This window comes from Homalodisca vitripennis, chromosome 7, assembly GCF_021130785.1.
Source record: "Homalodisca vitripennis isolate AUS2020 chromosome 7, UT_GWSS_2.1, whole genome shotgun sequence".
NCBI classification, from domain to species: Eukaryota; Metazoa; Arthropoda; class Insecta; order Hemiptera; family Cicadellidae; genus Homalodisca; species Homalodisca vitripennis.
Window position 1 is genome coordinate 147,168,539 of NC_060213.1, and position 15,125 is coordinate 147,183,663.

At 32.5% G+C, this 15,125-nt stretch overlaps 1 protein-coding gene across 3 annotated transcripts in view; it reads right to left on the minus strand.

Moving 5' to 3' along the window:
• LOC124366479 (neo-calmodulin-like) overlaps positions 1-15,125 on the minus strand; it is a 479,044-nt gene that overhangs the window by 204,488 nt on the left and 259,431 nt on the right. The gene's annotated exons all lie outside the window — the stretch shown is intronic.

Sequence of the window (15,125 nt, forward strand, 5' to 3'; positions counted from 1 at the left end):
TCGAAACCCCAATATTGAAACCTTTTCTTTCTATTATTTTCCCTTTCTTTTATATACTAATTATATTATCACCTGTCTAAGAGGATTGATTTTTTTAATCCATGAAAAGTTGTGTTAGAAATGTTTAACATGTAACGATGGAAAATATTCCCAATCCTATTATCCTTTCAAATCTTACATTGCCAATAACAAAATTTAAATTAAGAATAACCATGTTTTTGTGTTTTGAATAGATTTTAAGGTTTGGTAGTGCTTTTAAGCCATGCTAACAAAAAATTAAAGACGATTCTGTAAATTCTTCTCTGAAGATATCGGGTAGGAAATCTTTTTATTAATAAGGAGGATTATTACATGTGCAATCTTGCATACTTAAAACTTTGACGACGACTTGTACCCCATCTGGTACACACGATTTTTCACAGCTGCCCTCATGGACCCCATCTGGTACACACCGAGTTTTCGTAAAGCGCGTCGTGCGCCCGACGAGGTACACGTTGCTATGCATTTCCTTATTGCGTTTTTATTTTTTACCTGTCTTGGTAGTTTGTTAAATGTGATACCGCGCCTAAATAAATACCTTACAATATCGTGTACAATGTTTAAGGTAAATCAATTTTAGGTTCTTCTTGGAGTACGCGGAGAAACATTGAAAGAACATATTGAAATAAACGTTTAATGCAAAATTGCGAAGCCTACATACATTTCTCTTTATATTTAGATGTTTGACGTAAAAAAACACGATTACGGTTTTTCACCATTATTATTGAAAAATTAAAAGGCAAATAATAAAGTCCCAAGATAAGCCGCCGCCGTGCACGTGGATATAACTACTATTTAATAAAATGTATCCTACATGTGCCTTTCTAAATGTTACTATTTTGTTGTTGTCAAACATGTTTTTAATATGGAGCTTATATTTGTTATTCAACTTGTAGTCACTATGTTTTAAATTACAAGAGATTTTTGAAACTTATTAATTTCTGAGGCCCTTCAAGACCAAGGTTGTCTTAGTCAAAAAATTGAGCAAATGTTGTGTGATTTGAAACTTACTCATTAAAAATTTTAAATACAATTCTAAAAATATCCAACATTAAAGTTCAATGCAGGACTTACCGTGTCTGTACGGGTATTTACGTTACATGATTCTCCAATGTTTTGCCCCCTAAGTTTGTTCGTGAAGCAGGATTTGGCTCGTGTGAGACATACCTACGTCTACTACCGGGGTGACCCAGAATGAGACTGGGGCAGGGGCACTGCCGGGGCAATCACGGGGAAAGAGTGTGAGAACGTGCCCGGAATGGGGATGGGGAGGAACCTTGTAACCCACTGTGAACGCCTAGGAGAAGAAGGGGGAGAGAAGAAAATAAAGGTAGAGATGAAATTAAGTCAGCGTAAGGCGAACATCATTGTGTAGCGCAAGCAGTTAAAGTATTGAGCGACCTTCCCCTCCTCCTCTCTCCCGCCGCTACCCCCACCACCTCTCCCAGACATTTTATCAACCCTTATCGCGAATTGAAACGTCTTCAGTACGATTGGTTACGGACGACCTTGCCATAAGAACCCCTCTTTTTCAGTGGTCCCAGAAAACTGTTCTAGTTAATTACTGAACCAATTATTGATAATTATTTAACGCATTAAAGTACTTAATAAGTATATGACCTTTTACCGTTAATATAGTTCTCCATATCATATTCATAATTTGCATATTTAAATATTTGCATTTTAAGACATAAAATTATGAAGTACGTTTTGATATACATATAAAACATTTAATAATATATGAAATTGTGATGTGACTAGATTAAATTATAAATACGTTATGTTATGTTAATTCCCCTAAAAAAGCTACATACCAGTACAATTTGCCCTTTAAAATTACCGATGCGATTGTAACAATACGAATAAATTTTATTACAATTTCTAAAACTGAAAGTTCATAATCAAACAAGATAAGTACCTAACGCAAAACATTTAATCAATCACAAATATTTTATATGTAAGTGGCGTCTATTGGTTATTGAAAATAGTACTTAAAAATAAATAACTAATACTTCTACAGATATCTTGTTTTAAAATTTCCAGTTTAATTGTAATATAACTCTATTATATTATATAATTTGAACAGTGTTATAACAGTTTATCTACTATTACGTAATGATATCCATAACCCACGCGATTACGGTAGCTTGGTAAACTTTAATGGGGTGGTATATTACGGGATAAATGTATGAGACCTGGAAGGAAATAAAATAAAATAAAAACAAACTGGCGGAATAATTCTGTATAGAATAAAAGTTCGAAGGATGATTGTGACATAATACTACAATTTTAAATAATAATCAATTATCAATATAAAATTATTTTAAATGTTTCTAAGACCTTGTGTCATACCTACAACAACAATTGAAGAAAATTGATAAACTCAATGTATAAAATGAAAATAGATCATATTTTAACCAAACTATTTAAATAATTGAGGAGCCGAGTGCTAATTTGTTCTCTACGAGCACACGTCCTGGTTCTTAGAGAAATCAATACAAATGTTTCACTGAGGAAAAACTGATCATCACACGCACCAATTTTTGTAGAGATCAACATGGAATGTTATAACAATTGTTAAAAAAAACTAAACTATGGGTTTTTCGACATTATACTTTTTATACAGACTTAGAATCAACACTCGTAATTATTAATAACAAACGTAATAATTAAGACATCTAAGAAATAAGTCCAAAATAGGTGTGTTAATATATTGAGTGGGATATCAAAGATATTGTGGAACAGGAATATTGGCAATGTGTTATGTTCACACGTGGCCTAGCAGGAGTTCCGTATTCTGTGTGCATGTATAATAATTCAATCACATAAGTAGTTGTAGTGAAATATGAGTATTAGGGTATCAGAAACATTGTGGAGAAGGAATAAAGGTAGTTTGCTATGTTCACACGTGGCCTAGCAGGAGTTCCGTATTCTGTGTGCATGTATAATAATTAAATCACATAAGTAGGTGTAGTAATGAATGTGTATTAGGGTGTCAGAAACATTGTGGAGAAGGAATAGTGGGAGTTAGCTATGTTCAAACATGGCCTAGCATGAGTTCCGTAGTCTGTGTGCATGTTTAATAATTCAATAACCTAAGTAGGTGTAGTGATGTATGAGTATCAAGGTATCAGAGACATTTTGGAGAAGGAATAGTGGGAGATTCTATGTTCACACGTGGCCTTGTATGAGTTCTATGGTTTGTGAATATGTATAATAATTCATAAAACAATCGCAAAATACCGTATTTGCACATAATAGATTACAATCCGGAGTAGCCGTGGTAATGCATGAGTATCAGGGTATCAGAGACAATTTGGAGAAGGAATACCAGGGGTTTACTATGTTCATACGTGGCATGGATGAGTTCGGTAATTTGTGAACATGTATAATAGAAGAAGGAATAGAATATAATAGAAGGAATAGTGGTAATTTGCAATGTTGTCACGCAGCCTAGCATGGGTTCCGTAAACTATAAACGTACATAATTCAAACTATCGTAAAATATCCTAGTGATACATGTATTATATTAATCAAAATTTTATATTTCAGAGAGAAAACTATACGGAGTAGGTGTATTAATTATAAAATGTATTAAGTATAAAAAAACCTTGTGGAGAAGGAATAAAGGTAGTTTGTTATGTTCGCAAGTGGCCTAGTATGAGTTCCGTAGTATGTGAGCATAAATAATTCAAACAAAAATAGTAAAATATCGTATTGACACATATAATATATCAATCGAAAGTATGTGTGTTAATATATGAGTATCAGGATACGAGAAATATAGTGGAGAAGGAATATTAGTAATTAGCAATAAACGCACCCGGACTGTTTCGTAGTCTGTGACCATCGATCATTCCATACAATAGTCGTAAGATATTGTACAGACAAATGGGACACATCAATTCAAATAAAATGTGTTAAAATATGAGTTTCAGGATACCAGAGAAATTTTGGAAAAGCAGTATTAATGGAATACAAGTAATACACCTGGCCTAATTTGAGTTCTTTACCTTGTGGGAATTCAAAATAATTGACACAACAATCTTAAAATATCGATTGACACAAATGAGAATTGAGGTTCCAATTCGAAGTAATGTGTTAATATATGAGTATCAGGGTATCAGAGACATTGTTGGGAAGAAATAGTGGTAATTTGCAATGTTCTCACGCAGCCTAGCGTGAGTTCCATAGTCTGTGAGCATCTATAATTGATACAACAATCTACTTCACTGATTACTTGGGAGCGGTGGGTGGGAGGGGAGGAAACAGCTCCAGATAACCCGCCATTTTACCTATTTTGTCCTAATGCACTTTTACAACACAAAGGAAGAATAACACAGTGCATTGTAAATGTAATCAGAGTTCCCGCTGGCAAAACGAAACCGTACTCAACACTAATGAGTCGTTGTTGAAATATGACATTGTTTTACTTTTTTTTAGTAAACTTTGTAGTAATTACTTTTGCGAAGAAAATGTACCGATTCATATTTTTTTACTTAATACTCAGTGCGACTAATAACTAAAAAGATAATGAAATACACATACAACAACGTATTTTTTCTAAAACCTCCCGTATTAAACATCACTCTGCTATGTTAAATTATTATTGATGTTTTATGTGCTTCAGCCAATGCAGTATTATTTTATAAATAGCAGCAAGGTCTGTTGTTTTATAAAACAACCAGAAGCCAGTGAAGCTTTTTTAAAGGAGTTTACTGCATAAGAATAGATTACATATGACATTAGCCATGAATTCTATAAATAAAGTCTTGTTTCAGATTTTTATAAAATCGGTTAATCTTCATTGTATAAGTGTTGCCTTATCCAACATTTATTTGTCTTTGACCGTAGCCCTTTTTATCAGTACTATCGACCTTGTACTGTACCGTCTGTCCCCTTATTCTCTGTGATAAGACCCTCACACAGGACAGAGGCCCATGAGGATGGGCAGAATAAGGTTTAGAAGACGATTGGTGTTTCCTTTCTTTTAAACAAAACAAACTACACAGACATGTACTAAACAGTCTCTCAATTTGCTGTTTGGGCTTCCTTCTTCTGGAAAAGATTGTGGGTATAAAATGTAACATATTTTTAAACTGTATGACATTTTCATCCATTTTATTTTAACGCTATTCTAATTCGAAAGAACAATCAGAACAATATATAAAAAAATGTGTTTTAAGAATTAATGTCAATTTTTTTAGTATTCGAACATATTTAATTGATTTTATATGTAAACTCATATAGTATCCTATTAAGTTCCCAAATCTATTGTAAGTACATTTCTGGCTGTATATGAGCATAACGATCTAACTAAAACTGCATTAGTAATACGGTTACATTGAATTTTGATAATCCTAACAATGGGGAAATTATGAACCTTTTTCGAAAAGGAAAAGCAGTAGACAAACAATGATATGAACGTAAAAAATTATGTAAAATTAAAGATTCCAAATGATTGTATGAAACTGGAAATTTGATTTTATTGCAATTCGAGTAATGTATAGCAAATATATGCTAACAACCAAATATTGAATTAATTAGATGTTTACAAAAAAGAAGAATTGTGAAACTGTACTAGCAGATTTAGCGTCATTGTATTGAAAATAAGATACAATTTAAGTGTGATACATTCTTAAGATAAAATCCCGAGCGTACCACGCAACGATAACGCAACCCGCATAACACAGCGGTATCATGTTTGCCATCTCCGCGCCCGCTCAGCATCGTCTCTAAACACAAGATTTCTGACGGAGCGTCTCATCACATAACACAGCAGTATCATGTTTGCCATCTCCGCGCCCGCTCAGCATCGTCTCTAAACACAAGATTTCTGACGGAGCGTCTCATCACATAACACAGCAGTATCATGTTTGCCATCTCCGCGCCCGCTCAGCATCGTCTCTAAACACAAGATTTCTGACGGAGCGTCTCATCACAAAACACAGCAGTATCATGTTTGCCATCTCCGCGCCCGCTCAGCATCGTCTCTAAACACAAGATTTCTGACGGAGCGTCTCATCACATAACACAGCGGTATCATGTTTGCCATCTCCGCGCCCGCTCAGCATCGTCTCTAAACACAAGATTTCTGACGGAGCGTCTCATCACATAACACAGCAGTATCATGTTTGCCATCTCCGCGCCCGCTCAGCATCGTCTCTAAACACAAGATTTCTGACGGAGCGTCTCATCACAAAACACAGCAGTATCATGTTTGCCATCTCCGCGCCCGCTCAGCATCGTCTCTAAACACAAGATTTCTGACGGAGCGTCTCATCACATAACACAGCAGTATCATGTTTGCCATCTCCGCGCCCGCTCAGCATCGTCTCTAAACACAAGATTTCTGACGGAGCGTCTCATCACATACCTCGTGCGTGTTATTGTCTTTCTGTTTGGGAGATGAATAGAATTAGTTTCTTGCAAATCTCATCTAGAGACATTATAGTTAGTGAATTTATGAGACAACTCCTTTGCTTTATAATTCTTTTAGAGTAGCATTCAAACTATGATTGTAGTCAAGAGGATGTTTCGATGGCACTTTTTTAGTAGTCGTGTAACAATTTAACATTTACAGGCATATGAATGCACATAAATTAATATCCTATCAAGAGGTAGGGTTGGGCTGCTCCACGTGTCGCGGAACTGACTTCGCTGAGGTTGCAAACAAAAATTCAAGGCTTCCTTTACTAAGCTACACGTGTTACTGTGTCAGATGTAAAAATGTCACATAGTTGTTCTTAGTTATTATACAAAGTCATTTGTTCTGTGCTTTTCTCGTTACCATCATGGATTACCCATAAGTCCAACATAAAAAACGTTTGCTAACGCTCAGCCAAACCCCATGGACTGTCATACACCATCATATAATTATATTTTGTCTAGTACATCAGGTGTAGTTTGAAGTCTATATGTTAGTTCGTGTTTGAGGTATGGTGTGGACACACAGGCAGACATAAATACAGTTATTCTATCCCCACGAGTGATAGGATTCGCTAAGGCTCAACCAATAAAAAATATTTGGCATGCTGAGTTTATATATTATTCGTCAATGAGATTTCTCAGTATTCACTGTTTATTTCGATATTTCCTATTTGGAACCATTCGTACTCTGTTTAAAGATTGGTTTACAATAAGAGATTTTGTGTGTTCACTACAATAAATAAATAGAACAAAACTTTATTTATAAAAACTCAATCAATAAAATATAACATACAAAAGAACTTATGTACTGTCCCAACACAACATAGTAGTGTAAATTTCTGAAAAAAAGACAGCTCTGTGTAAAGAATCACTATTAAAATCTGAATTAAGTCTTTAAATAAATTATTTGTTACAGTTTCGATAACAAGTGTGATAACATCTCAGACCAATCTATCGCCATTTTATGAGTTGTAACGGTAGTGGGACTCAGTGTAGAGATCCAGGGCAGAGGGATGGATGTATGATATACATTTGCTTACCACGGGATGTGGAGATATATCATTGGAATATAACACGTAAAAACAAGCCATCGCTATGTAAAGAGTTAGAACGGTCGTGGGACTCGGCGTGAAAAACCAGCTCCGTGTGGTGGGTGTAGGGGATTTGTTTACCACGGGATGTGGAGATATATCATTGGAATATAACACGTAAAAACAAGCCATCGCCATGTAAAGAGTTAGAACGGTCGTGGGACTCGGCGTGGAAAACCAGCTCCGTGTGGTGGGTGTAGAGGATATATTTGTTTACCACGGGATGTGGAGGTATATCATTGGAGTATAACATGTAAAAACAAGCTATCGCCATGTAAAGAGTTAGAACGGTCGTGGGACTCGGCGTGGAAAACCAGCTCCGTGTGGTGGGTGTAGGGGATATATTTGTTTACCACGGGATGTGGAGATATATCATTGGAGTATTTCATGTAAAAACAAGCTATCGCCATTTAAAGAGTTAGAACGGTCGTGGGACTCGGCGTGGAAAACCAGCTCCGTGTGGTGGGTGTAGGGGATATATTTGTTTACCACGGGATGTGGAGATATATCATTGGAGTATAACATGTAAAAACAAGCTATCGCCATGTAAAGAGTTAGAACGGTCGTGGGACTCGGCGTGGAAAACCAGCTCCGTGTGGTGGGTGTAGGGAGTGGAAAGGGGCGAGGATAGCAATATTCATTTATATGCCATGATCCGTCTCGCCCTGCAATCTGGGCTTTATTGTTTATTTCCACCATTTCGCATTTCACCAGAAATACGCAAGTTAGGTAAAACCCTCCTCTGAGGAACTCTGATTTGTACAATTGTTCGTTGTTTCTACAATTGGTAGGCCTATATCTCAAAACCAGTTTTCCTCTGATCTAATTGTAAAACCTGTGATGTAGAAAATGTTAACTATCACCAGTGATCAAAATATCTTCCGTTAATCTTGATTTAAAATATTTTCTACTTGAATCATGGAATAAATAGATGAACGGGTCAAACTAGATTTGACCTTCTCCGTTCTAAAGAAATCCGTATAATTGTTCCTCCTACCATAAAAAATAATAAAGTGCATCCAATTTAAAAAAAAATAGTTTTATAGTACTGACCAATAAATGTATGGATTATCCTAAACTAAGTTACTCGTCTTAGAGCCACAAATCTCGGTAGTAAATGGACAAAGAATGGTTTGTAAATCATGACTCGTACACAATGTCATGATACTGTCAACACCAACAAAACACCTTTTGCGTTTAAATGCTGACAATGAATTGTATCTATTTTATTTACCAATTAGTAGTAACACTGGAAAACGATAGAACTATATTTATCCGACTTTCTGTGTACGGTTACGTCAATTTAGTAAGTACGGATGTCAAATTGTCGGGAGGACTTCAAATAATTTGAAATATTTTTGTGCTTCAGACGACTAAGATCAAATTTAAGCCCGTTTTCACATTGGACTTAAATTTCAACTACTATAAAAATACTGTGACTGCAGGTTTATCTAAATGCAGCAGAATAATGTTTTAATCTGAAACCATGTTTATAAATTTATTTAGTACAACTGCCAATAGGTTTGTAGTTAGGAGACAATTAAACTGACCATTTGCCTGTTCATTTCCTGCTAGTCGGAAGTGCTTAGAACATCAAATATAATATCACTGTAATGTATTGAAATGAAAGCTTTAAAAAATACTGCAGAACCCGCGGGAAACTTAAGTTGAATTAATTATAAGTTACACTACCAAAAATTTAATGATATGATATGAAAAATGAATATTCCAAAATTATATTTAGATCACAAAGTATTTTGCTTGATAGATGAATTCTAGGGAAATTTTAGAGTATACATACCAAAATGCATAACTCGTTAAAGATTTAGGACATTTAGTCACAATAATATTGTAATGAAAGAAATCCAAGGAAACAAATTCTTAAATGCTACCCGGTTAAGTTTTTATAAAGCTAATGTTGTAGAGCAACTCTATTTATTATAAATTAACTCCTATATTTCGTTGAAATAGTTTAGTGGTAGCACTCCTGATCTATCAAATTCACCGGAAAGAAATGTTTAAAGTAAAGTAATGAAATTTATTGACAAATAGACCTTTATACGAGTAAAAATATAAAATATAAATTTTTATTTTTAACATTAAATATTCTTGTCGTAGGTCTTAGTAGAATTGTTTCATAAATCTGTTTAATAAATTCCAAAAAAGTTGTTCAAGAACTAACTTTTAATGTGAACTGTCACCATTATAAGTATAATGTCGCTTTTGAGTAGATGTGCGTTTCTCTTATGTGCGTGTTATTTTTCTTTTAATATCTACTACATATAAAGAGGAGCATAACATAAAACCTGATTGTTTTCTATATTTATCTGATTAGTTGTTATACGTATACCGACACATAAATGCGTTAAAATGTATTAAGTTACATTAGTTGATGTGTGTTACTAAACTGAGATTAGTTTGTATAGTTTTTGGAGATGCATAAAGTTCCAACTCCATACAATACTTATTAGTTGTTATACATATACCGACACATAAATGCGTTAAAATGTATTAAGTTACATTTAAATAGTTGATGTGTGTTACTAAACTGAGATTAGTTTGTATAGTTTTTGGAGATGCATAAAGTTCCAACTCCATACAATACTTATTAGTTGTTATACATATACCGACACATAAATGCGTTAAAATGTATTAAGTTACATTTAAATAGTTGATGTGTGTTACTAAACTGAGATTAGTTTGTATAGTTTTTGGAGATGCATAAAATTCTAGCTCCATACAATACTTATTAGTTGTTATACGTATACCGACACATAAATGCGTTAAAATGTATTAAGTTACATTTAAATAGTTGATGTGTGTTACTAAACTGAGATTAGTTTGTATAGTTTTTGGAGATGCATAAAGTTCTAGCTCCATACAATACTTATTAGTTGTTATACGTATACCGACACATAAATGCGTTAAAATGTATTAAGTTACATTTAAATAGTTGATGTGTGTTACTAAACTGAGATTAGTTTGTATAGTTTTTGGAGATGCATAAAGTTCTAGCTCCATACAATACTTATTAGTTGTTATACATATACCGACACATAAATGCGTTAAAATGTATTAAGTTACATTTAAATAGTTGATGTGTGTTACTAAACTGAGATTAGTTTGTATAGTTTTTGGAGATGCATAAAGTTCCAACTCCATACAATACTTATTAGTTGTTATACATATACCGACACATAAATGCGTTAAAATGTATTAAGTTACATTAGTTGATGTGTGTTACTAAACTGAGATTAGTTTGTATAGTTTTTGGAGATGCATAAAGTTCCAACTCCATACAATACTTATTAGTTGTTATACATATACCGACACATAAATGCGTTAAAATGTATTAAGTTACATTTAAATAGTTGATGTGTGTTACTAAACTGAGATTAGTTTGTATAGTTTTTGGAGATGCATAAAGTTCTAGCTCCATACAATACTTATTAGTTGTTATACATATACCGACACATAAATGCGTTAAAATGTATTAAGTTACATTTAAATAGTTGATGTGTGTTACTAAACTGAGATTAGTTTGTATAGTTTTTACTAAATGCGTTAAAATGTATTAAGTTACATTTAAATAGTTGATGTGTGTTACTAAACTGAGATTAGTTTGTATAGTTTTTGGAGATGCATAAAGTTCTAGCTCCATACAATACTTATTAGTTGTTATACGTATACCGACACATAAATGCGTTAAAATGTATTAAGTTACATTTAAATAGTTGATGTGTGTTACTAAACTGAGATTAGTTTGTATAGTTTTTGGAGATGCATAAAGTTCTAGCTCCATACAATACTTATTAGTTGTTATACGTATACCGACACATAAATGCGTTAAAATGTATTAAGTTACATTTAAATAGTTGATGTGTGTTACTAAACTGAGATTAGTTTGTATAGTTTTTGGAGATGCATAAAGTTCTAGCTCCATACAATACTTATTAGTTGTTATACATATACCGACACATAAATGCGTTAAAATGTATTAAGTTACATTTAAATAGTTGATGTGTGTTACTAAACTGAGATTAGTTTGTATAGTTTTTGGAGATGCATAAAGTTCTAGCTCCATACAATACTTATTAGTTGTTATACGTATACCGACACATAAATGCGTTAAAATGTATTAAGTTACATTTAAATAGTTGATGTGTGTTACTAAACTGAGATTAGTTTGTATAGTTTTTGGAGATGCATAAAGTTCCAACTCCATACAGTACTTATTAGTTGTTATACATATACCGACACATAAATGCGTTAAAATGTATTAAGTTACATTTAAATAGTTGATGTGTGTTACTAAACTGAGATTAGTTTGTATAATTTTTGGAGATGCATAAAGTTCCAACTCCATACAATACTTATTAGTTGTTATACATATACCGACACATAAATGCGTTAAAATGTATTAAGTTACATTTAAATAGTTGATGTGTGTTACTAAACTGAGATTAGTTTGTATAGTTTTTGGAGATGCATAAAGTTCCAACTCCATACAATACTTATTAGTTGTTATACATATACCGACACATAAATGCGTTAAAATGTATTAAGTTACATTTAAATAGTTGATGTGTGTTACTAAACTGAGATTAGTTTGTATAGTTTTTGGAGATGCATAAAGTTCTAGCTCCATACAATACTTATTAGTTGTTATACGTATACCGACACATAAATGCGTTAAAATGTATTAAGTTACATTTAAATAGTTGATGTGTGTTACTAAACTGAGATTAGTTTGTATAGTTTTTGGAGATGCATAAAGTTCTAGCTCCATACAATACTTATTAGTTGTTATACGTATACCGACACATAAATGCGTTAAAATGTATTAAGTTACATTTAAATAGTTGATGTGTGTTACTAAACTGAGATTAGTTTGTATAGTTTTTGGAGATGCATAAAGTTCTAGCTCCATACAATACTTATTAGTTGTTATACATATACCGACACATAAATGCGTTAAAATGTATTAAGTTACATTTAAATAGTTGATGTGTGTTACTAAACTGAGATTAGTTTGTATAGTTTTTGGAGATGCATAAAGTTCCAACTCCATACAATACTTATTAGTTGTTATACATATACCGACACATAAATGCGTTAAAATGTATTAAGTTACATTTAAATAGTTGATGTGTGTTACTAAACTGAGATTAGTTTGTATAGTTTTTGGAGATGCATAAAGTTCCAACTCCATACAATACTTATTAGTTGTTATACATATACCGACACATAAATGCGTTAAAATGTATTAAGTTACATATAAATAGTTGATGTGTGTTACTAAACTGAGATTAGTTTGTATAGTTTTTGGAGATGCATAAAGTTCTAGCTCCATACAATACTTATTAGTTGTTATACATATACCGACACATAAATGCGTTAAAATGTATTAAGTTACATATAAATAGTTGATGTGTGTTACTAAACTGAGATTAGTTTGTATAGTTTTTGGAGATGCATAAAGTTCTAGCTCCGTACAATACTTATATATAGTTTGCTTAATAGGGTTTGTTTCTAGTACCGAATGTGATGCGTTCGAATAGATTTGATATAAAACGAAGCAGAATAATAACTTATGATTCTCTAACCTTGAATTAGTTCTTATTAAAGACTGGAATTGTTAGGCGTTTAAAATTTAAACTAATGCCTTGTTATATTTGAGCAAACTTTGATTAATCTCACTGGAAACATGAATATAATAAATATGTAATTACAGTATGAATGCAATGTTTATGTAAGACAGTTTAGCTAGGTTCTTAATGAAGCTTAAATTGAAATAAACGTATTTAAACTTCGCAAACTGCTTACTAACATGTTGTTGTGGTTAATTAAATTCAACTTAATATATTATATATTCGCAATGATAGTAAAAACTAATATTTTATACAAATCCTTAGTTACACAAAATATACCTTTTCTTCCACGAGTGAAAAATATGTCCTGAATTTCTTACAAAATAAAATACAACAAACTATTTAAATTTTAATCAAGTTTAGTTTTTAATTAAATAGATCTTGAGGAAACTGGAATTTAATTAGAACTATTAAAGCAGAATTGCAACGCCCTTTCTCTGCGTCTTCCTGTGAAGATTAGATGAAAACCTCTGCTTCAGAGATAAACTAGTGCTATTATTTAGAGCAGGCAATACATTTCAAAGTTCTATCAAAATTGAAGAAAACATAGAGGGACAACTGATATTTGCTGAATGTGTAATCGCTGCGTGAGGTGGGGTGTGTAGAGTAAAAGTTCCAAATTGTACTAGAACTGTTGTTTAATTCTTCAAACTATTGATCAAAATGTATGAAACCAGATTGTGTCTTACTTTATATTGAAATTTTGAAATGTTGTCTGTGGCCTACAAATTACACAGATTATTTTAGATTTTATATATAATAATTATTAATATATATGTATATATATATATATATATATATATATATATATTATAGTTTATTATTATTAATGAAATACCGCTGTGCACAGCAACTAGAAACAGACTCGTCACCACGCACAAGCCTCTATGGCCCATGTGGGACTAATTTCATGCACACTATGTGTACTATGCTTGTTTGCAAATTTTGAAATAAATTTGATTTTGATTTGATTTAGATTTTTTTTCGATTACGGCATGGTAATGAACATTTTCAATCGCCCCTCTTCCCGAATACAAATCTATGCTCTTACTAGAGTGATAATCATTTTGAAAAAACCTTTCAAACCCCAAAATTTAAAAGGGTATATTACTTTTCAATGTGAAATCCAATCAATAATCTGTAAACTCTATACCACACAGTATTCAATTAAGGCTTTATTTTGGTCGCTATGAAAGAGCTGAGTTCTACTAGTTTGGATAAATTCAAATTCTAGTTAGAAAAATAAATCCCTAAGAAATTATTTTTGATCTTATCCGGACATTTGCCATCCATGACACGTGTTACTTATTTTTTGTAACACTAGACGATAGCAAATGTCCGGAAACCATGTTTCCTTTGCAATCTTACTACAAATGAAGGTAAGTACTCCACTATAAGGATCTAGTATCATTGAAATTTTATTTAAATCACGTCCAAAAGTCATAATTTTCAAAACAATGTAACAATGTCCTACCTAACTTGATAATTTAGTACCTTTTCAAGAACACAAATTAACCTACAACCAAATCCAATATTTCCTTACCAACAGGTTTCGAAGCTGTTCAAAGCATTAATATTTTCATTGTATTTATGTCCACACATTTATACAATCTTGTTCTGTAAAGAAAGTGAGGTTTCAAACAATTGTGATTAGACAAAATTAACAGTTTTATATTGGGCATGTTGGTGATTTTATTCCATTTATAAAAGTAATATTTCAAAACAGACACCTTCTAACAACGTTATAAAATAAAATCTTTATATTATAGGAAGAAGATATTAAAAATAACTTTTTTTAAATAAACCTCAATAATATCTTTAGAGTAATGAGGAAGTACACTTATTTTATTGAAATTCTAAGATTGCAGTTTGGAACCGATTCCTGAACTAAAATTCCTGAACTGGCGCGTAAATT